This window comes from Idiotropiscis lumnitzeri, chromosome 3 (genome assembly GCF_059441095.1).
Source record: "Idiotropiscis lumnitzeri isolate Australia: NSW breed Sydney's pygmy pipehorse chromosome 3, RoL_Ilum_1.0, whole genome shotgun sequence".
Lineage (NCBI taxonomy): Eukaryota > Metazoa > Chordata > Actinopteri > Syngnathiformes > Syngnathidae > Idiotropiscis > Idiotropiscis lumnitzeri.
Genome location: NC_142393.1, coordinates 15,024,296 through 15,048,504, shown reverse-complemented (window position 1 = coordinate 15,048,504; position 24,209 = coordinate 15,024,296). Strand labels below are relative to the sequence as shown.

General features: G+C 40.7%; 1 protein-coding gene across 2 annotated transcripts in view; it reads right to left on the bottom strand.

The window, feature by feature from the left end:
- The window catches only part of hdac7a (histone deacetylase 7a), a 54,771-nt gene extending 40,596 nt beyond the window's left edge, over positions 1-14,175 (bottom strand). Inside the window, exons 1-2 of one of the 2 annotated variants that reach the window (XM_088291616.1) lie at positions 14,013-14,175; positions 1,408-1,481 (exon numbers count right to left, since the gene is read on the bottom strand). The gene's annotated coding sequence lies outside the window, so the exon portion shown is untranslated. Of the gene's footprint in view, positions 1-1,407; positions 1,482-2,131; positions 2,309-14,012 lie in introns of those variants that run through there. The other variant, XM_088291615.1, reaches the window with a different exon arrangement.
- Positions 14,176-24,209: the final 10,034 nt, after the last annotated feature.

Below are 24,209 nucleotides of genomic sequence, written 5' to 3'. Positions count from 1 at the left end.
CACATTTAAAGGCAAGGAAAGAAGCCGCTTGATTGATTGGACACGGTTGGAGTCGTCTGTGTTGACGCCCAAATGGAAAGCCTGTGTCTAACTGCGCCAAGCTGCATCAGTATACAAAAAGTTCATCTGGCCACGCTCCTTGCACCCAACCGTGTGCCAGTCTTGCTCTTGGAGTGAAAATAGGGCTCTGTGAGTGAATATATATTTCTACAACAAAAACTTTGTTTGCAACAAGCAGCGGCTGACAAAATAGGTCAGTTATTTTATAAAGGAAGCGGTTCAATGTCTGTGCCTCCACCCAAAAAAAAAAAAAACAGAAATATGCAAACACATCCACAGCTAGGAGTGTGGGTTAAAAATATATAAAAAAGATGATAATGATATTTTTTTTCAATTATTTTATTTCTACAATTATTCAGATGGATTGTCCGACGATGTTGCGAATATTTATTCATATATACGATGACCGCAGCGGGAGTTGTTGAGACTTTTGCTCAGTGAGCATCTAAATGATTAGCTTTTTATGGCATTCTGGGTGATGCCACCACAGAGGATTACCAGTAACGGCAAAGAGGAAAAGTAAAACCACCAGAATTTTGTCAGGGAAATGCGACACAAGAAAGGGGCCTAGTTGCTACTCCGGAGCTGTACAATATATTAATACAAATATAATCTATAATTCAATGTTTAAGTTAAGTAAAGGTGAGGCATTTTACTTTACTTTAGTTTTATTTTTGCGCTGTGATGACTAGCTATTAGTCCAAGGTGTAATCTGTCTTTTATCCTTTAACAGGATAAGAAGTATAGAAAATGAATTGAAAGTTTTATTATACTATCGTCACTAACCTCTCAACGATTTTGTGACGAGATTTGTAAAAGGTTACATAAAAACATAGAGTTAGTTACAAAGAAAATAAGCGTCACAGAACAGATGTTCATCTGGAGGTTCCACTGTTTCTTGGGTTTATTATCTGCATCATGCAAAATAAATAAATAAAAACAACAACTAGGGGAAATTTGGACTGCACCTTGCAGTTAAGCTTGACACATTATTGGGCTCACGATAGATAGCAGACGAGATAATTGAATGCACGCACAAATTAAAAACACAAGGTGAAATCCGTCTTTCCAAATAGGCCAACACCTGTTCTGTGGTTTTACTGCTGTTCCCTCGTATTCTAACCGCTTAGATCATTGTGCATGCTGGAAAAAGTGCTGTCACCCCAGGCGTGTAGACTGTAGGCAATGTGTGAGAGGTTAAAAAAAAAAAAACTAAAGAGGACAAGATGTCATCTTGAGGGTGCTTACTGCATTGGTGGCATTTTTCCACATGAATGTTTCAATGTTAACAGCTGTGGCCCATTTTAATGAGCTCAAGTAAAACATCACAATCAGTAATAAACCTACCTGGCACTGGATGAAATAAGTTGGACTGTCCCTCTTTATATCTTTAGAGCGGTTTTTTTGGGTGCTGATTCCATCTGTGGGGAAAAATACGGAATACAAGTTGAAGTGCAAATCACACGCAAATACTACGAGGAGATAAATAATGTCAAAAGTCAGTGTATTCCCTTTATTGCCTGTTGTTAAAAGACATGTTTCAAGAGAAGTTGTTGCAAGGCAGCCAAATGCAGATAAAGGTTTATGAAGTTCTGTTATTCTCCCCATTATGCACCTTGGTGGGTGCATATAGACAACGCAAGTCTAATATTTAACCCCAGATTTGAGTGAATGAATTACACTATGTCTGTGCAGGTATGGCTTGTCCAGGACAAGGAAAGTTGCTTCACGTGCACACAAAACAAACAACCAACCACTGATGGGGAGGCAAAACGTGGAGGACATTTCAACGCTGATATACAAAACCACAACCTTCGAGTGCGGTGCTGTATTTTTCAGAAACAATTATTTTAAGTGACAAGTGACTTAGTTTATTTTACGACATAAAATATCTAATACTCAAGGAAAAGCAAGAGAAACGAGACATCAACATGTCCCAGCTCACTAAAAACTGCTGCGGGTGAAAACACCTGTGCACCTCCTCGCTTTTAAAAACAGCAACTCCAAAGCAACGACGCCGAACAAGAGGAAAGGGAAAGCGAACAAACTTCCAGCTGTTTACACATCAGACCTTTGGAGAGTTGATCTTAAACTCGTTGAGGTATATCCAGCTAACGTCCAGCTAGCGTCAGTACATCCGAGAAGCGAAGCGAACGTATACCGGCGGTGGCGGTGCTGTTGTCAGCAGGCTTTACGGCGGCGCTGAGGAGGAGGAAGAAAAGAGTAGTCGCGGCGAAGTTGCTGAAAGAAAGTCCGGCCCCCTCCTCCTCCTCCTCCCCCTCCTCCTCCTCCTCCTCCGCCTTCTTCTCCTCCTCCTCCTCCGCCGTCGCTCCTCTGCTGACAGAAATAGCAAGCGAGCAAGGCCGGCCCCCACCAAAAATAGCTTCGATTTCACTCGAACCTGGATCATTGTTTTCTTCAATGGCACATTCCCATTGGATGCCCGCAACAGCCAATCAGCGCCTGTCTCCATGTTGCGCATTTTCTAATCATCATCGTGAACATAAGAAGAGGCCAAGGTGAGCGCTCGAGTTGGTCAATGGAATCAACGCTGTGGCTCCATCTGCTGTGAGTCACAGCAGATTCACAGCCATAAGTTTTGCACATGCCTTAGTAGAGCCGGCCCTATGATTTTTTTTTTTCTGGGAGATGCCTTCAAACAGCCAACATACACCCCACTTGACACTTTTTGGGCCCCATGAAAAGAAATCTTAGTGGGCTCCCCCAGAGCTGGCCATGAGACCAACAGAAAATTGTATTAAGTTGTTTTACATAAAACTATACATTTTATTGATATTTTTGATTATTTCCACATTTGTGAAAACATTATGATAGTTACTTGGTAGCGTACGCATTGAAAATATAATGAAATTCATGTAGATGCAATTATTTGCAGAAAGACTGAAACCCTATAGCCCAAAATCAGCTCTTTCTTTAAATAATTGAAAATAAAATCCTCAAGATTAATTACCAGAAAATTCAAAACTTAAATACTAAATAACCTCTTTCATTAAAATGAAAAGCAATTATAATTTGTGGAGAAACTAATAAAATCTCTGCAAACACCATCAAAAACAAAAAGGCCAATTGCCTTTTATGATTTATTGTAATTTGAACATTATCATCGAGAGAAGAAGAATCTGTTGCTCCAGAACTTTCCACCACATGAACCACTAACCCACCTTGACTATGAAAGAACTGGGTGACAAATTGTCGAGCCTTTGCTTCTTTCTCCTGCCTAAGCTTTGCTTTTCGTTTTTGGCAAACGGACGTCATGAGCATCATGCCGTTTCCGCCTCCACTCACTGTCTGATCATGTGAAAAGCTGTCAGTCTCTGCGGGTTGGAGCAGGTGTACCGAACCATTTGACGTAAATGGAAAGTGGGAGCCGTTGAGAAAGTTTTAAAAACAAATACACTTACTGTGTCCACCAATGCATTGTAAATGAAATACTTGGCAGATTGCACGTTGATTACCGAGTGTCATATTATTTTGACAGGATTATTATTTTATTAGGAGCCCTTCTGGGCCCTTAGAATCCTTCTCATTATCAACCTCAGTTCTCAAGTCCAAAATGTAATTGTCGTTTGTCGTATGTTACCATGATTTTAGTGGAATGTTTTCAACATAATCTACCTTTTGCTACCTCCACCACCATCATATGACAATTTTAGAAACCATAATACAAATATGGGTAACACTTTAATAAGTGCACACTAATAAGCTTTAGCTACGCATTTATAAATACTGAAGTCATTTATAAACGCATGTTTCAGACATGAATAATCTTTTGCATATAGTTTGCAAATACCTTATTAATATGACAATTCATTTGTCATTTAGATGAATGGTATCAACACAACAGAGGTAATGCTTAGATACACATCACATTAAAACTGCTAAATCTGTAGTTGGATATCAGAAAAAGAAAAGTATCAGGTGGTACATTAATGATGAGCAACAATTTATAATAAGGTATTCACAATCTATATGCAAATGATTATTCACATCAGAATCATGCTGTATAAATGTATGGTGGGCCGGCTAGTAAGTGAATTTGAATAGTTCAAGAAACAGTCCCATCCTTAATATAATTGAAATCACATCATAGTCATTCTGAAGGCTCCGGGGGGGAAAAAAAATCAAATGAAAATCAACCTCTCCGTACGTAACCATGTCATGACAGAGGTCATGCTTGAATCAATGTAGACATTTCTCATAGTTTCTCGGTTTAGGAAAGGCAATAAACTTGACACCCCCTTCCAGTCATTGCTATTGCACAAGCCGTGACTGCAATGTTTCACCATGATTTATACTGGAACAAACTTTCTATGTCGCTTAATAAGTAGCCTATAACAATGATTTGTAATGTCAGGATAATCTGATGCAGGATTCTTTGTCATAGTTGTTGACAAATGTATGATGGTACAGACTTTATGTGCCGCACTAATAAAGTGGTGTTTTGCTGGTGTGTGTTTGTTTGTCTCCGCCCTGATACACACATAAGGAATTTTCAAATCTTTAAGGATTTATTTTGTCTGCGACAGACACCACACATAAAGATTCTAATACGACACCGGTCTACAATCCAGTTCTCTGAGGCAGAGCACTGAGGTGATCACACGTGATCTCACAACGCGAAGACGAGCAGACGCTTTCGGTGTAGCTCTCTTGGTGTCATGCGAGACTTCAACCTCGGAAGACTTGTTTCAAAATCAATGGTTTAACAGGATCTTTAAATGTGAAGTGTTATGTGTTGAGATTATCAGTGCACAGCACGCACGGTATTGCCAAAACCGTTAAATGCCCATCTTTTAATCTTCATCCATTTCATTATGTGCTGGGCCAAAGGTAGTCTTTTCCAGAAATGAGAAGCGTGCAAAGCTATGATGTAGGAAGTAATAATTGTGCTACTCAGTCACGTGACTTGACTCTCGTGGAAAGGTCAGTTAGATTGACGTGGCAACAGAGAGGAGTTGAAATCAGGGTTGACAAAAAAAAAAAATCGAACAGCCACATGTACTTGAAGTACTAAATTTAGTACCGGAACCATCCCTAATGGCCACATTGAAGTGTAAGTCGAAGTTGTAAGTTGTTTCAGTCAACCAGTGTAACACCCAACCGTCCATTTTCTATGGACCGTCTCCCCTCCATCTCGCCTACATGGTGTGAGCACGTGTTGGCTGTGTCAGCGACATATGTAATTAGTGGAACATCGTATAGCGTGACACAATGTAATTGGCTAATATGTTCAATAATAAATGCAAGGCCACACATTAAACAAATGACAACAATGGAGGACATTCTGTATTCTTATTTTATTATAAAAAGAAGGCAAGCTTTGTGTGAGAAAATGATGCCTGTTGCATTCTTCCCATCCTATTTGCATTAACAGGCTGCATTGTGATTCCAATGAAAACAAATGCGAAGCAGCACCTGAATTATGCTGAACTGCTTGGGTAGAAACAGGGCCAAGTGTTTGCAACACATCAGTTAAGTTTGTTTACTGCTCGTGATTGGCCTTTTCCACGGCTTTATAAATAACACAAGCTTTTGAATGTGCAGCCCAGCGGCTAACATTGCTGATCCTAGTGAAAAGGTTTTGGGTTGGAAATGTGGCTCGCACGCATGCTCACATATGGTGTGTCCGGAGATTAGGTTCACATTTGCGGAACATGCATGGTATGGACCAGGGGCAGCCTACCACACCTTAAGAAGAAGAAAATAGCAAGTTGGTTCCCCTTTAGAGGTTATACTAAAATTTTTAGAGCAAGCTGATCTGGGCTGCATGAGCACTTTTTGTCTTTTTAAAAATTAAGACATTTTATTGTCTTGATTTTATAAATTATTTCTTTCATTTCATTCACGGTACTTTTTTTTTCAGTCAGGCAGTGCCATTTTTGTGAGTTTCACCCACTCTTCTCAATGTTTTCCCCTACTTTAAAGTGTAATTTGTTTCCACAAAGCAAAAGCATTTGCGTGCTTTTTATCCTATTTTCCGACCAAAGCGTAGGCCAGGCCACCGAATGATATATCCGAGCAATATTGAAACCAAGTGGCGTGCGTATGTCTACCTCACTAGGGGGCCCGCCATCCGCTCACTCAGCATCAGGTGTCTCTGTGCAGAGGGGGAACCCAAAGTACCTTTCTCAGAACACCTCCCTGCGTGGGCGTGAGGCGCCACATGCTCAGCAACGTACGTAAGTGTGCATGTGTACACGCTCGGTCCGTTCAATTACACAATCTGCCATGAAGTCTGAATCACATCCGGTTTCAAGCTGAAAATAACAAAACCACATGGTGACTGAAAAGTAGTGCAGCAAGCAACTGCACACAGGGAGAGAGTGATATATACGCACGCACAAGCACACGCATGCACATTGCAACTAAGTTCAAATTTTCCACAAACAGCCATTTTATTAATGTCCTTTGCAGATGAGGCACTTTCTTAAAAGTTTGATCCACATACTACTAGCAAATTTAAACAGAAAAGTTCCATATGGAGCTGTGAGTCAAGCAATGTACACTTGGAAGAATCTGGCTGAAGTCACACAGGAAGGAGAAGTCTCAAAGTTCTTCTTTAGCTACCCATGCACAAACATTTCATAAAAATTGCGAGTGAACCATATGAAGAGCGACAATTCTATTAGCCAGTTTGGGGCAGGATGTGGTCAACTGTTTGCTAAATAGTCACCTCCCACCTACGCGACAAAGCCTTCGATAAAAGAAGTGAGCCTTGAAACAAGTGCGGGCCAATTGCAATGATGTACATTTGTCAAATGAGATTAGATGACAGCCCCAATCCCTTGCGGCTCCCCTGCAAGAACCCATTATTGTTACTTTGTTATAACAAACCAAGTGCCGACAACCTTGGATAATGAGCTTAATGTCCCGTTTCATGTAGCAAGGGAAGGAAGCGGATTACCCTCATTTCCATTTTTTGTTTTAAGAAACAAAGTTAGCCCTTTAGACACAGTTTGCTGGTACAAATTGCCTCTATCCGGGAAATCAAATTATAATGATTGTTGTGTAGGAAGAATAAGGGCAAGATTGTAAAAAGGAGACACAGAGCATTGATATGCAATGATGAGTGTAGGGGTTGAGGGTGGAAGGAAGAAATGAAGAAAGGGGGGAAAAAGCAGAGGGCGGTTGAGAGCACTATAATAATGTTTGGCCTTGGCCTGCCAGCGGGGTCCTTCCCCTTAAGAAGCCAACAGGAATGTTAAGAATGCTGCATGAGAAGAAAAGTAGAGGACCGAATGGAGGGGGAGAGAAAGACTCCATGGCAAGTTGATATGAAAGAAACAGAGGAGGAAGGTGGAAACGAGAAGTGCAGAGAATATTTTTTTGTTCATAGAGAAGATGTGAAATAACAAAGCTATCAGATGTGTGAAAATCTGTGTTGAATTTGAATATTTCAGCAACACAGAGGGACGACGAGGGTGTGGTCAGAAACAACTTGAAGCACCATCAACAATTTACTCCGCGCTTATTCTTCGGTGCACTGAAAACGTCACACCTGTAATACCCAAAGTCCTTCAGCCCTTCTCAACGTGTGCCCTCCCCTCAGGAAAATTCTCTCATTTTCTCATCCTGCTCATTTGTTGATCATGAGATGAGAAAATTGCGGCTGAAGACATAAGATGAGCTAAAAAGCAGATGAAATCAAAGATAACTGTCCGTCGATTTGTAAAAATTCAACTAGATATTAAGGAAATAACGCGGGTATAGCCAAAATCAAATGCTGCTACGTCCATACCATTTGGAAGTGAAATCCAATCTCAAATATTGTTCTTAACAGAAGAAGTGTGAATTTTAAAAACAAATCCGAAGAGAAAAAGCATCCTGGAGCCGATTGTGTTCCAGACAGGTTCCAATGTAGATAAAGCGTTCCAAATCTTTACCCAACTCTGCACACACAGACGTGGACAATCATCTAGTCATTCCAACTGGCAACAATTTACATTAACTTGAGTGTGTGGGAGGGGGCACCCGCACACAAGCCACACTGGAACAGAACATGCAAATTCCACAGAAGCCAAAGCAGGCAACACGTTACGAGCAATAGGGGGGGATGATAACGCCGGAATGATTGACAAGCACTTTTCATCTCAGAATCAGTGAGGTCGACCCCAGCAACAGCACACACAAAGTCATAATGACGGGCAAACGACCCACAACAACCTCAGGATGTTTGGATTTGCGGCAAGTTGTTCACAAACCATAGCAACCACAAGACAATCTCAAGGATATCAACCCATCGCACACACACACACACACACACACAAACACACAAAACAAGTTGAAAGTATCAGAATGAAAACACACACGCCTAAAAAGTGTGTGTGTTTTGTCTATGTCTACGTGTGTGTCGGAAAAACCCATGCAGCCCAAATATAGCTCTCCACTCTCATTAGCCATCTCTCACGGGCAGTTCATCGCTCTCTCTGCATTGCTGTAAACAATCAGCTGGAAAAAAAAAAAAGAAAACACAAGAGAATGTTCCCATACGGCAACCATCACCTACTTAAGTAGACAATGAGGATAAATTGTGAGTCATGATAGAAATAAAAGCTGTTCTCATCAGGAATTTGGGCAGACTCGCTGAAAATTTTGACAATAATGATTGCAAATGTATTGTTTATAGAGCATGCATAGATAAGTTAACAGAGCTGGGCACTTGACCCGTTTTTGCCGGTCAGACCCCCACCCTCCGGCCGCGTTCTTGGTACCGTTCCGGCCTCGACCCACCGGCCTTATTCGTAAAAATTGTCACCGCTGCGGGAGAGATACTAACGGCAGAGGTTTATTTAAATGTCATTAGCTGGCTAATTTACAATTTATTAAGGGATTATTATGGTCTTATTTCTCTACTTCTTCTTAGTCGTCTCCTTATTCGTCTCATTCTTCTTTCTTCTTCACGGACGTGCCCAATGCAAGTAAGTACGCACAATTAGTGTGATAGGAATTGTGGTATTCGCGAGTAGGTTCATCACATGCACGAGGGCCGAATGGGGGACTGGACTAAAATCAAACTCCGGGCCTTTGTTAATCGAACACTTTTTTAAAAATTTGTCACCCCCCCCAAAAATAGGCGTCCGGCCGGGCTGGAGGGTCGAACTTGCCCGGGACGGACTTGCCCAGCTCTGGAAAAAAAACTTTGGTTAATAGTATTAAATACCACCTCACAAACTCTATGTACAGCTTATGACAATCTCTTCAGTATGTATATTTTGCAGCTGCTCAAAACGCTCTTTTTTTCTGCACAGCTAAGCTATTTTTGCTTCCTTTAGTTCAGTCCCTTACCGGAGCAGTAAGAGGAGTCTCTCTTATCGTCTGATGTCTTAATGATATATTTTCTCTTTTTTTTTTTGTACAGACAAAAAACGTGTCCTACATCATAAAATGTCACAAATGTAATAAAATGTTGCTACATCATCTTGCAGACAAAAATGTATTGATTCGTATCGAAAACGTATACGTCAGCCAAACGCACCAGTGGCTGTTTGAGTGACTAACCAGTGGCTGATGGTTATTTCATTTCACGGTTGAATCACTAATGTAATATAGAATTTAAAGTAACTAAAGTATGTTGTGTTAATCATTTAATTTTCTGAGACTAATGAAAATAGGAATATTTATATTGTGTATTTATGTAATGTAATAGCCACTTTTTTGTTCGTAACGCACAACCACATGATTGTATTTTTCCACCACAAGTGGGACGCTACAGAGTGAGCACACACGGTCTGCCTGCCCAAGATAAGATACGGTTACTTTGTTGTCTCAGCGAGGAAATTTATCTTGGCTGCTAAAGTGATTTGCTGCAACAAGCCGCAGCGCGGGACACGATAGAAGTATGGCACGGCCACCTCAGCCCGCTGCATAAAGTGACACCAGGCGCACATCACGTCTATCGGTTTCTGTCACTGATGATTGATGAAAGCAGAGTTTCTCAGCTTGTGTTTTCTCTGGTGTTTGCAGTGAAAGGTTACACCTCGCCTCTCTGCCGTGCCCTCTGTGCGACATTAAGAGGCAGAACGAGAGTGCGTAAGAGGGAGACAGATGGGTTTTCCTCGCAGGATATCCTGTTCTAAGTAGAGCTGCTGGGTCCACTCTGACCTCCTCACCCCTCTTGACCCGTGACCCGCTCATAGTTTACGCTCACATCTTCAATGATTCCTAATCGCCACAAATATCTTCATTTTCTTGCGAATCAGCGATGGCCCCTTTGTGGTGTCGTCTGTTCCATTAGCTTCGTTTATTTTACTCGCCAGTTTGTTTTCCCGCTTCGCCTTTGTTTAAGTCTTCCTACTCCTTGTATCCGCAATACTATTTTTATCATTTGCAGCTCACCATGAACAAAAAGTAGAGTTAAAGTTAAGGAAATTAAGTTGCGAGCAACACTCCTTTGTCAGAATAATCATGCACTTTAAAATGCGGACATGTAATTTGCAAATAGGTTTGAATGAATTCAGTTATATACAGAAAATGATGAGAGGACGGCTGCTGCCAAATGGTCAAAGAAAACAAAAAAATGGGAAAACACATAAAATGCCATAGTTTGTCAATGTGAAAAGAGAAACAACGTAAAAAAATAAAATAAAATATGCTCCAACCTTTTGCCACGGCCACATTTGCTGCCACTTTCATCTTGTAAGTTTTTCTTCAGGCTTGTACACAGTGGAAGAGCGCTTTTAAGTACACTATTAAATCCGGTACACAAATCTTTAATGGAAAATAATGCCATCGTCATGTTCAGTACACTGCTACACCATCATGCACACCCTAGCGATTAGCTTTTGGGCGGCCAGCACCTGTCGCAAATGATCAGCAACCTATAATTAAAAACTCATGTCAACATTGAACCTTTTTATCCTTACGTTTGTGTAATTACAAACTACAAAAATAACACTTATAACAAGAGCCCTCAGGGACTTTCTTTGTCAATTCATTTCATGCACAAGATGCAAAGATGAAAACGAAACACACTTGTTATAATTATGATTTAATTTGACTTTATTGTATCGCATAAAATGTGGTCCCAGTTAATCATCTATATATCATTCACCGAAATGCTGTTTCAATTTTAGTTGTACTAATCTCATTAGGTTTTATTAGGTATAATAACCTTGCCTCGTTGCTCAAACCCACTCACCCCATATCTTAAACTGGTGACTGAACAAGAAATGCACAAAAGGAAAGTCCCAGACGCCCTTTGTCTCTCCCACATCGTCATCTTGACAGCCTCTGTCCCTCTCTCCCACCCTGGGGTGTTGCTGGAATTCATTAAGTGATGAATGGTTGTTTGTGTTTTTTTCTTTTAAGCTCGACAGCGCCAACCCCGACCTGCGTGGTCATAGCAGGAGAAAACCAAACGTTTGCCATGATTAGGGGAATAATTAGCCAATCATCCTCTGACCTGCTCGCTAACCCCGGGGTCAAAGTGACACAGGGTTCTCCGGTTCCCAGGTGGCTTACCATCCGGCAGCTTAGCAAAGGAACTAATATAGTGGCATTCTTCTATGCAGACAGGTGACACAAACACTCTCAGAACACACACATTCCCATCTGTATCACAACGTGTGTGTGTGTGTTTGTGTGTGCAGGTATTTAAGTGTGCATACATACGGGCAAGTGATAATGATCCCAATGGACCGGGCACATTTTGCTCAGATAGGCTGCAGTCAAAATCTACACTTCCTGCTTCCCGTGACGAGAGGAAGTGCTACCATCGCTATCCTCTTATCACTGGTTACAGAGCCAGCACATGGGGAGGAAGACGAGAGGGAGGGTAGTCAAGCAGTCTAGATAAAGAAGATTTTAGCCAAATGACATGAATCCCCACCAATGGATGATAAAATGATAATCCAAGGACAATATGAAAATTAAATTAGCAGACCACTGCTAAAGTTGAACTGGAGCAGATTTGATTGGTTACTGATCATTTTTGTTAAAAAACAACCATTAAACAGCTAGCTCCTTGTTTTTTTGCTTTGCCACTATTAGCCTGTTGTGCAATGATGCCAACATGGGAAAAACTTAATTTTTCTCATAAAACGAAGTGCCTACCACGTTGGCGTCACTGCATAGGTTTGCAGTTGCACACCAAGCTCGGTAAGACGCAAAGTGGTTCACGCTGCTTGATCAACACCACACATCACACCGCATGCGACTCATTTCATGGGTGAGTGTTGCATGGTTGAACTGCCATCACACCTTCCACATATGAACCTCCTGCATCACCTGCTGACCTCGGCTTTGCGTGCCTTGTGAGTTTTCCAAATCAAAATTGTATCACAGGAAAGTACGAAAACCATCCCGCGTTGACTGCATCAGTTGGAGCAACAAACGGTGACAGTGGGCTCTAATATCATTTACTTCATGGACATGTGGCTTTTTGGCTAAGGTAAGAAGACTGAGAGCAGCAAGAAACTGAACCACTGTAGCAAAGTGGACACTGTGAAGAATAATAATACAACATCCACTGAGAAGACTATCAGAAGCAATGGCCGACATTTACAAACTAATTATTGATATTTGTTCTATAAAATTGTATTCATTTATCCCGTGTGGTTTACTCTCTTCATTCTGTAGAGTTTCTGTTGGCTGTTATATTGGGTGTGTGTGTGCGTGTGTTTAATATTATTCATGATTTCTATTAGGGCTGAAGCTAGCAATTATTTTTGATTGATTAATCTGACATTTTTTTCAATTAACGAATTACTATAGTAAAAAAAAAAAAAAAAAAAAAAATATATTAATTTCCATCCCTTCATTCAAAAACAGGGCCGTATTTCAATATGACAGTGCAGATAGTTTTAAAAGTGGAAATGTGTCAAGATTAAGTACATCAGTGAGAAGTTCTGCGCAGTGGAAAAAGGCCTAAAGGGATCGAAACATCGAGTCTGTTTGTTGGTAAAACTTCTTTTTGTTGCATGCCAGCTAAAAGACAACAGGTGCAGGCAAAGAGAGATTCAGGAAAGTTTGCAGGTTGCAATCCAAATGGTTCCAGTTGCACCTGATGAAGAGACGATGGTTTTGACGGAGGGGGAGAGGGGGGGGGGGGCAGATTTTTGGGCTCAGGGTGGGGAAGCTTTGAGCTCAGATTGTCCCAGATGGACACAATCCGCTCCCTCCCTTTATAAACAGCCGAGAGCTTCTCGTCATGTTTCCACACTTTTGCCACTTTTTAATTCCCAACCATAAACAACACTTCCAGCAAAAAACACCAAACTTTTTTGCATGGCTTCTAACAAATACTCCTGCAAATTCATTGTTTTCCTTTTTGCTTCTGACATATTTTAGGAGGCCCTTGACCCCGTCTCCCCTCCCCCACGTTGCTGGTCTAATTTCTGCCATTTCCAAAGTAAACACACCACTAAATATCGAGCTGACTCACTTCCACTGTGGGTGGCTCTGTTTCCAATTTTCTCACCACCTCAGCCACCCTAATACCTCTTAGGAGGAGAAAAAAAAAAAAGCGATGTGCACAACAAACAAAAAAAAAGTGACAAATCAGGCGTGCAGCGCTAAACGTGAGCATGTGGAGACCCGGTATGAAACCAAGCATTCTTCTCCCTCTACTTTTTGAGGCTCTCACATAGTTTACTGTTTTTCCTTCCTTTCTTTCTCTTTTGGAGAGCGTGGGAGCGCCCTCAGAGTACTGCGGATAAACCACAGGGCTCAAAACAACAGGAGGAAGCCGGTAACTTGAGTAACTTTGACCGGGGAGAGAGAGGGAGAGAGTGTGGGGTGGGGTGGTGGGTGAGAGGCAAGACAGGAACGGGGGGGCAGAAGACGGGTGAAAGATGCCAAGGGTGTACACAGACGCCTTTCACATAAAGATGTCAATTGAGTTCTTCCAAGTATTTTGCACTAAATTGCCTGTTGCATTAAATGTGTCTACACCCGAAACACACTCAACTTGAATCACCATCCAATTGCCTTACCAGAGTGCAGTGCGGTCATTCAACATGAAAGTCCCATCAGTCCATATTCTGGTACAGTTCAGTCCAGGGAGCTCCACAGCTGTGAGACGGGACACACACACGCGTACGTAGCGGACATACATGCACACGCATGCACAGCATCAGTTCTCCCGGCCTAAATGTTGAGAAAGTGAGAGGCTGTAACAAAAGGCAATAAGAGGGAGGGAGAAATTGAGGTAGAGCGAGAGAAAGAGAGGATGAGATTAACCCCTCAGAGTGGACTTGTGGACTCTCTCACTTTCTCTCTCTCCCACACAAAAACACACACTCACCCTCACACACATACACACAGACAGATGTTGTGTCATATCACTGACTTCTTGTGATTCTCTCAAGTGCTAAAAGGGAGGGAGGAGTTGAGTTGAACCGAGACTGTGTGTGATTGACTGCCTTGTGTGTTAAGGTAGGAGAGAAGAGGCTAGATGATTAAAAAATGCACAATAGAAGGATACACTATATAGAAGAAGGGTCTCAAACCTGAGGACCGGGGGCCTACAGATGATATTTTGCAGGCCTCTACTTGATATCAAAGATTAATGTTTGTGCGACTCCCACCGTTATTTCCCGTGTTGTTGCCCTGGGCAATTTAGTGTGTGTGTTTTTTTTTTTTTTTAAATACTGATGGGCTACCATAGCTCAGGCTGATGGCATGTTATAGCGAAACGTAATTTTGAAGTGACACCAAATGGAAGGAAATATCCTGTCACCCAGTCCGAGTCATGTCTCTTCAGAACCTGCCATGGAGAGAAAGGTTGACAATGAGAACAGCCTATTTCAAGAACAACAGGAAATGGAATTTGTTGTTGTTGAGCACAGGGGCACCCTGACATGTCTGGGGGGAGATGAGAGAGACGACCGGGTCACTAATTTTGGTCATGTTCTGAAGAACAGTTAACATTCTGAACTGTTTTTATAAAGATTAAGAATATTGGATTGTTTTTTTTAATACTTGAACTCCTTTTTGTGGACTACATAATGCAGCCCAGACACACCCAGACTATCTCCAGCGGCCCCCACATGAATTGAGTTTGAGACTGATGCTATAGAAAGAGGTAAAAATCCAGTGCAGGAATCAGTAACACGAATAGACAATGCAACTAATTTTAATAAATTTTGCCTGCAACAGACAGTACAATCAGTGTGTTTGTATACACAGATTCTGGCATCGCAAATGTTGTTCTGGTTGAATGTGCAGAAATTCCTACAGCCACACACATAATCGTGTAGAAGAAGAGTGGAAGCTGTTATGACGCCAAAGTTGGGACCCACTCTTTAACATTTCTGATTCTTGTGTCAATGAAGTCCAACAATTAAGGCAAATGAACTTTTCAAAGCTATAAGAAATTCTTGTCATAGTCACTTCTGCACACATTCCCGCCACAACCCATCAGCTACGACTCCCACGCAAGTCTCACCACCACCCCCACACACACACACACACACACACACACGCACGCATTCTCTCCGGCATTAATCATATCTAGTGATAGGGGCAGCTTCCCCAAGCGTTCACTGGCTCCCTGCGATCCACCTCACAATGGCCCTATATTGTAAGCCTGCTCTGATTACACACACAAGGAGCTGCATTACGTCCTGCTAACTCAATTTCCTCCCCTCTAGGTCAACCTTGGTGTATTTGTTAGTGTGTCTGGTGTGTGCAAACTGACTGGCTACCTCTTGTTCTGTTCAACCAATTATCCTATATAAGACAAGCGGTGGGATACGCCGTTCCATCAACCGCAAAGTACATATCAACAAAACTGTTCACACTTATAGGACAATTTAAAGTCTTCAATGTGTTGAACATGCTTGCTTTTGTAATGGGGAAGGAAGAGGGTACTATGGGGAGAAGACGCAAACTCCACACAGGAACATGTGAGCCGAGAATCAAACCCTGAACCCCCGACTGTAAGGCACTAAGCACACGAAGCATGAATTTAAACCTCATGAACATAACTGTTTCTACTGACAGACATTGCGTCCAAATGGGCATACGAGAGGCTGGACAAGCATGTAAATTCACACAGAATAACGTTCTGTTAACCATGCATGTCCTATACTTCCTCCCCAAACCTACTGAATTGCATTTGCTGTTTCATGAGAAAAGAAGATTATAACAGCATTTCATCGGCAGAACTCCGGCTGATTATTTAGATCTTGATTATCAACGAATATAATCGGCAGGCTGATTAATCAGTCAGGCCGTAATAACAATGCACTGTAATGGAGAAAATGCCAAGTTAAGTAAATTCATTGTTATATATTAAATAAATTTAAAAAAAGACAGTGATCAACATCCAACATACACTTTCATGGAAACCATGTGGGGAAATGGGGTGGAAAATCCTAGAAACTGAAAATAAAGGCTAAAAATATTTTTTTTAAACTTTAAAGATCAATGAAATAACTTGCCTCTAATTACATTGGGAGCTTTGTGGGATTGCATACATTAATGCCCGTCATAAGATGTTGTAGATTTACATTTCCCATACTAAATATGTCTGTTAAGAGTAATTTGCGGTTTATTTCTATGACAACAGCTAAGGCAACAAACGGGTTTGGTCTGAATTTGCATACAGCATAACCTCACTGACATGAGCATTAGATTGAAATTCCACATGGTTGACACAAGTCCTAAATACCAAAAAATGCTGTAATGATTTATTATGACCACCCTTACTTAGCGCAGTTTTTTTTTCCACGTTTCAGTGTGCTCGGTAGAGACATCCAAATCATCATAAGACAATTATGTATAAGTATGAAAAATCGCCCAGAATGTGGGGTGGAGATGCAAAATGTAGAGCCAATCAGGTTTTTGTATAATGAAAATAAAATCAAACTTTGTTGTTGGGTCAACTCTGTCATGAGAAGTTAGAAATAGTTTGCAGGCCTTCTTCTGGCACGTCCCATGAGAACGCAGGCGATCGCAATATGTCATACTGGGTGGGGCTCACATTGCAAGACAGCAGATTCTCATTTGGATGCCCAGGCTGCAAAATTAATGTAAACCCCTTCAATTTCAAACAAGATGTTAGACGTGGGCACTTTCCCACTGGTTGTGTGTAATAACGTTTGTTTATCAGATGCGTTTAGCACATCTGAGTCTCATTGTGGCAAAATATAACAATGAAGACATCCTCACACGCAATCCAGATGTGTCTTTTTGACTTGTTACCTTCCAGTTATTAAAAGAACTTGCGCTCACAAAGACACACATTTAAAACATCACAGACTTTTTTTTTTTTTTTAGTCGCTGACTTTGACTGAACTCCCGCTTATGCATACTGTCTCTCACTGACACGTGGAAAGAAGTCATGGTTGTACACAATGATTAGTGCGTGTGGATGATTTGTTGTGTGTTTCCACGTCTCCTCCTCTGTTTTGGTTACCAGCTTCATCTGCTCAAGCTCACTAATCAGCCCTGTTGGCAGGAAAACACGGAGACCTAAACATCAAGTCTTAACGAGTCATTCGGAATAATACTGAAACTTTGTACAATTATCAGGCAGATAGATGGTAGATTTATCCTGCTACAAGTTTTCATATTTTCAACTTTTGTGAAGTGTTCGATTAATTAGAGCGTCTTAAAATGGATTTGACTTTGGTGGCGTTTTGGAAGTATAGTAACGTGGTTGGACCTGTAGTTACCCAATACAAGCCTTTCAAGATATGGACCGTCTTATTGCTTTGACTCAACTCACTTCACAACAGGCAGCGGTTTGGCAGATAAATTTCTGAAATATTCCTCAAAAAAGTTTCTTGCCACTCTCAGTTGAAGGTTACTGTCAAAATAAACATAAAACAAAGAGCATTACATGTTGAGTATTTAAAACAACTACATCTCCTCACAACACCAGAAGCACACGGGCTAACAATTAGCATCTATGTGGGTGTGATAAACAATGACTATCTGAACACAAATGGTGCAGCAGCTAATGTAGACATAATTTACAATTTCTCGAGGGCACATATTCTTTCTTGTCTGTGAAGAAAGACTAATGTTACTGCAGGACTGAAAAGCCAAAGGAGGAGTTGAGTTTCTACTGGGCGAAGAGTTTCTCCATATCTTATACTGCCCCTAGGGGGGGCCAAGGCGCACATAGCAGAATAAGCAACACAATGCGCACTGAAGGAGTGCAACAAAAACTGTTTGATTCTTTTTAATTCCATTTCATTACTGTATATTTTGTAAAGGATTTTTCTTGTTGTTTTTGGGGTGAGGCTGGAACGGCTTTATGGCATTGGCCTTTCCATTAATTTCGATGGGAAAAAATGTTACGAGAACAAATAAAACTTCTGAATGCACTAGAAAAATTATTGTATGATGCAAAAGGCCAACGAGTGCTTTCTTCACAGTCCTTTGGACCAAATAGCAAAACAGTAAGCAGCAGGATAGATACACTACTAAATTGAAATTCTAATTTGAAAATGTGTACGAAACTTGATAAAGGACTGTCGCATGAACATGAAATATATACATTTATTACATTTAGGTGACGATGAAGTAAAAAGTTCAGCAATGGGATTTATTGCTATTATTTTCATTTTTTTTTTAAATCTGCTATGCTCATTTTTCTTCAACGTTACCACCACCCACCCATCTTTCTTTTTCCTCTGTCCGATAAAGGCAGATGGCCGCCCACTCTGAATCTCGTTTGGCTCAAAGTTCCGTTGGGATCCGCAGCTTTCTTCCGTCCAAACATCGGAAAATGTGAACAATAATTTGCTGTTATTAACTAATCCTCTGCTGAAGGCATTTATTTTTGTCATCCAACTCTTTATTGCTACCCACAAATATCTTTGTGAAGTGCGTTTTTCACTGGGTAGAGTGGAAGATGCCACCACCCAGCATGTCTTTGAAATTCAGGTTTGTAAACCACTGTTACGACTTATAGATGACCTCCCCAATGGGAGCGGTACGTTTGAGTCATTCTGTACAGGAGCAGGACGGGATAGGAGTCATTTTCATTGGGATGGGACAGGCTTAAATTTTATTTTTCTATTATGGTCTGAAACTGGATGGTACGTGATTTTTTTTTTTTTTTTTTTTATCTGCGGGAGTGGGATAGAATGGGAGTAAAACTCCACTCTCGTGTGACCCTCTACCACAAACGCAATATTAATTGGAGAACCGTGTTTAGACTAGTGGGTCCATAGAGAACATAGTTGACTTTATCTTAATGCAACACCAACATTCTACTTTTAACTCTCTCTCTGTTATACCGTATTGAATTTTTGTATATTATTTCCTATGATTGCAACATGATCGCAGTGGGATTAACGGGTTGATTAGATCACTAAAGAAGGCTTGGGTACGATGTGCGGCGCCCGCCAAAGCATAACTTACCGAGTCAAAGATATGTGTAAGATAAATGGTAATAAATCTGGAGTGAGCCTTTCTTTTGTGCCGCAAATGTATCTGTCAGCAATTGATGTTGCCAGGTACACTAGTGATTCAAAGAATAATCCTATGAAAGGGTGGAAACTTCCTCTGTTGGCCACTGAAGTGGGACCCAAATGTAAACAAAGTGAAGAGCGACTGAAAACAAACGCAATAGAAAGGCAGGACCGAAAGGTCAAACATTAATGTTTATTGCATGAATGTCCAGGATTAATATACATGTGTGCTGCGAGGAAATGATGGTCTCAAGTGGTTGAAGTTACTGTGAATAACAGCGAAACCAAGGACGAGGGAAGGAAAGGAGACGACAAAGAGGGGGGGGGGTGGAGAAGAGGAGCGAGGCGGGGACATTCTGGGGTCCAGAGCCCTTGATGCCAGCAGCTGCTGCTGTTTTGTGGGTTGACGTTACATCAGCAGGTTTATAGAAAACGCTGGGAACCAACTTCTTCTCTACTTGACCTACTTAAGGAATGTTACTGTTAGATTTGACATGCAATACTCCCTGGTTACACAGCACTCACTCACTTCCTTCCAACACATATTGTTTTGTCATCTTGTTGCTGAAAGAGGGCTACATTAAGCAAGCTGGGCCTAAAATGGCTCAGATATTTCAGCTTTGCTTGTCTGAAATGTATGGCAGTGACATTCAATGCAATGGTCACAGCATACTGTACATCCACATCCTTCGTTCTAATCCACTGTGTGTTGCAGGTGCATTGTTCAATTAAATAAATGCCTCCCTCCACCTCCTTTTTGTTTCTCTCAGTGCCACTCGGTAATTGTAAATACTTATTTGGCCTTTTACCATGTATGTGTGTGTGTGTGCATGCCGGACGCCGATAGCTGCATGAGTTGTGTAATTGGCGCGACATCATAGCGGAACAGCATGTAGCACAGCAGTGGGTTCAACAAAGAAGCACAGTGCAGCATGTGGACATTATCTTTAAACAAGAAACACAAATATTAAATCAAAACCCACGGCAAATGTTAAACAGTGGTTTTGTGTTCCTCCCTAAGTAGCACACAAAGATGGAGGTCTACATTACACAGGAGGTTATTCTTGAGACCAGTGGTCCTCCAAGTTGATTCACTGGAATGTAGCTTTTGGGTCGGTAAAATAATTTGCAAGATATCATTGTCATATCAGTTTTTAAATAAATACAGTATGCATACCTACACACGGGAACGGGCGGTTGAATAAACATACGAAACCCTTTGCGCGCTGATATGAATGTGACGTGTCATCATATGAATCTGACTTCTCTGTGTGAATAAAGTCAGTGGGAACGCATAGTTATTTCAGAATATGATCCTATTTTTTTTCTTTATTAAGAAGGCATCTTATCCGGAAAAAGGGTGTACGACTGCATGAATAAAGTTGTTTTGACGTTCTCTTCCACTAAACTTTACTTTAATATTGTAGTATTTTGACTATCTCGTAAAAATACCTTGTTGTATAAGATTACTACTTTATATCCCAAGAAAATACGGCTTTGTTCATATTTTTTTTATTTTAAAAGTATGATAAAAGAAGGACTTTATTATCATAACCTTATATTTCATGATCAAAACATTTGTATTTATAGCTACTAGGAGGGAGTAAGGAAGTTTTTTTTTTCTTTCTCTCTCTCTCTCTCTCACTCACCCACACCCCTAGGGGTGCAGAGAACCCCCGTTTGAGGGGTATACATTCCAGATTCGCCCGCAACAGGTCCACAAAATAAAGTAACAAGTATTTGAGCAAATGTGTAACTCATGTGGGAGATTATGTATCTGCGCTAATTATTACTACATATCTCTAAGTATGTATTTCTTTCTGGATGATGTCATTACGAATGGGAGTTGTTTTTTGATCGCAAAAACTAAGCAGCCATAGATGAATGTGCACGTAATTTCAAAGTGTCACCTTGAAAGACAATGATCTCACGTTTAAGCAGGATCTACCAAAATTAAGACCTTGAATCGAGTACCGAGCCATCTCCAAAGTACAAAACCATCTGGGAAGAGAGAAGAGGGATGATCTTTTTGATTGCGTTCATTAAAATGACATCAAGTACTGTAGTGGCTGTGTGGTCACAGTGACAGCACCTTTGGGCGTTGTAAAGAGAGACATGGACACTGATGTAAAGCTCCAAATCTGTTAGCACTTTTCTCATTATTCAGCCATCCAATCTGTGAGATTTCCAGCATGCAGCCAGATCAAGACTGAAACGAAAAGTGCACTAAAACCTCATTCTTAATACAGATTACGTGCATCTGCTTTGATGACTATCCTTCCAAACAGGCTTTTAAAATAGTTAACACATTTGTCCTTCAAACTAGGAATTACATTGCGGAAGAACACAGCTAAGTCCTGCAACAATATTCCGTAGATAATATGTGCAGAGCGTGAAATGTCACGTTGCTCATAAATGTAACTGAGGACGAAATGATCAAAATCCTTCAAAACTGAAGTGACACAGCAGACAATTATTTTGTTAACCGGCAAATGTGGTCCAGTGGATTATCAAGGTCACAGATAACTCTAAAAGTAGTTATTGTAAGTGAATAACTAGATTTGTTGGAAAACAGAAACTCTGGATGCTCGGTTGTTACAGCAGGTTGTCCAGTGCCAAATTGTCAAGACACTGAACCTTAATTTGCTCCCGGTGGGCCTGCTAGCGCCTTACATGGCAGCAGCTGCCGAGTACGGTATGAATGTGTGCATGATTGGGTGAATGTGAGCCTTTGTCAAGCCCTTTGGGCACCGTAAAATGCTCTTGTTCTCCCTTTCACAGTTATAAGTGGCCCTCTGAGAGCAACCTTAACTAAAACGTGGCTCAGGGTGAAAATAAATGCTTTGCTCTAACTCGCCACACCGTTTATGTTAATGTTTGTTTCATATTCGGTGAAAATTTTCAAATTAGGGCTGGAAGATACGGCTTCAAATTCAATCTCTTCACTATGATGGCATTTTTCCTGATTTAAACGTAAGTAATAAAAATGAAAATAGAAGTATTTCTAAATTGGTTGCATAGTCCTTTTGCAAAGGATGATACAATATAAAAATCACAACAAAGATATTGTGTAATTTTTAACAAAATTAAAGTAAAATTTAAATATAGCACGATAGGTACAAACAAAAACGAATAAAAATCCTGGACCTTTTAGGTCCATCCTCCTGGTTTACGAATGCAGTAATCTACTAATTCAATTCCAGTTTTCTGACCTGTCTTCAGTGCGTTCGGTGTTGCTATTGTATTTTCTCTCGAAACTACACATTTATTTTACTGTTGTCATTCACAGTTGTTTATTTTCACCTTTAAAGTAATTCCAGTCGGAATTCTGTGAAAACTAACACCCAAACACTTAATCTGGTGTTTTGTTACTGTATATTTCACATTAGCTTAGCGGTTAGCATGGCTTCTAGGTCATCTCCTGTTTTCTGCATCGGTATGTTGTTGCATGCTTGGCTCCTTGTCCTTTAGCGAAAACAATGTCCGTTAGAAGTGTAGCTAATACGTCATCATCGGGGCAATTAGTGGTGTCTTAGAGAAGCGGCTCTGCATTGTGGAAGGACAGTGTTTTGCCGTGCTAGCTATCCAACCTCAGCACGTAGCTGGTGCGGCACAAGTTAGCTTAGGACTAGCGCTAGTAGATTTGCATTTCTAAGGTAGTTCCTGAGCAGGTTGCAAAGTAAGGTGGATGGGTGAATGTTTGACATGAATGTATCATTTTTCAGCTCGGAGCTAGTTATAACATATGCTGGAAGTTCATCCAGCCATGTGGTCAGACATGTTTAAAGACATTTTGCACTGAAGCAGATATGCTGATTATCGCAACTGGTCGGTGGAGTCTAAATCTTAGTTAAAAACTCTTCGCTTTTATATATGACACTTAGACGTGTACAACCTCAGGGATGTTGGAGTTTAGACGTTCCATTGTACTTGGCTCAGTTCTGTCAGGGTGATTATTTCAAGAACTCAACGGACTGCCTCACAAAATGTGCAAACCACATACATCTGTCAGTAAAACACATTCTTTGGCCACATTTAAATGGGCCTGACCCAAAACTGGATGTGCCCTTCCGTGACCAATGTTCTACCCCCATGAAAGCCCTAGTGAAACACTGCTCATTCTCTCTCTTTTTATTTTTAATTATTATTTTATTCTGATTGACACAAAAACCAAGCATGTGTGCCAAACAGCACCCGACAGACTGGAAGTATTCACTGACCAGCATACAATTAAATAAAATAGGTCGGTTTCTGGTTTGGTTCAAAAAGAAAAGGAACGGTAAAAGAAAAAAAGAGGGACCAAAGACCAAAATAGTTCTTAAACCGTTATTTTCTGCGTCGCTGCACCCACAATTTAAAGCAAACGTACAAAAATCCCAACATTGTGAGAAGTTTTGAACAAAGGTGGGTCGAGTAGCCAAAAATGGTATTCAAGTAAGAGTACTGTTCATTTACAATAATAGGAATCAAGTAAAGGTAAAACGTAGTCCACGGAATAATTACTTGCGTAAGAGTAAATAAGAATTCAGTGATAAAACTACTCAAGTACTGATTTAATCGTGAGTAACTTCGGCTGTGAATTTCTTTTTCAGCAGAGAAAGAAATAATCAAATATTTATCTGCAAATTCAGCCATTGGCCAACAAAGACTCTATAACTACAACTATGAATAAAATCTCTCTAATACAAAATATAATAAAAAACAACCAGCGCTGCATTTTTTTTTTTTGGTTTGTCATTTGTTTCGTTTTTTTTACATCGC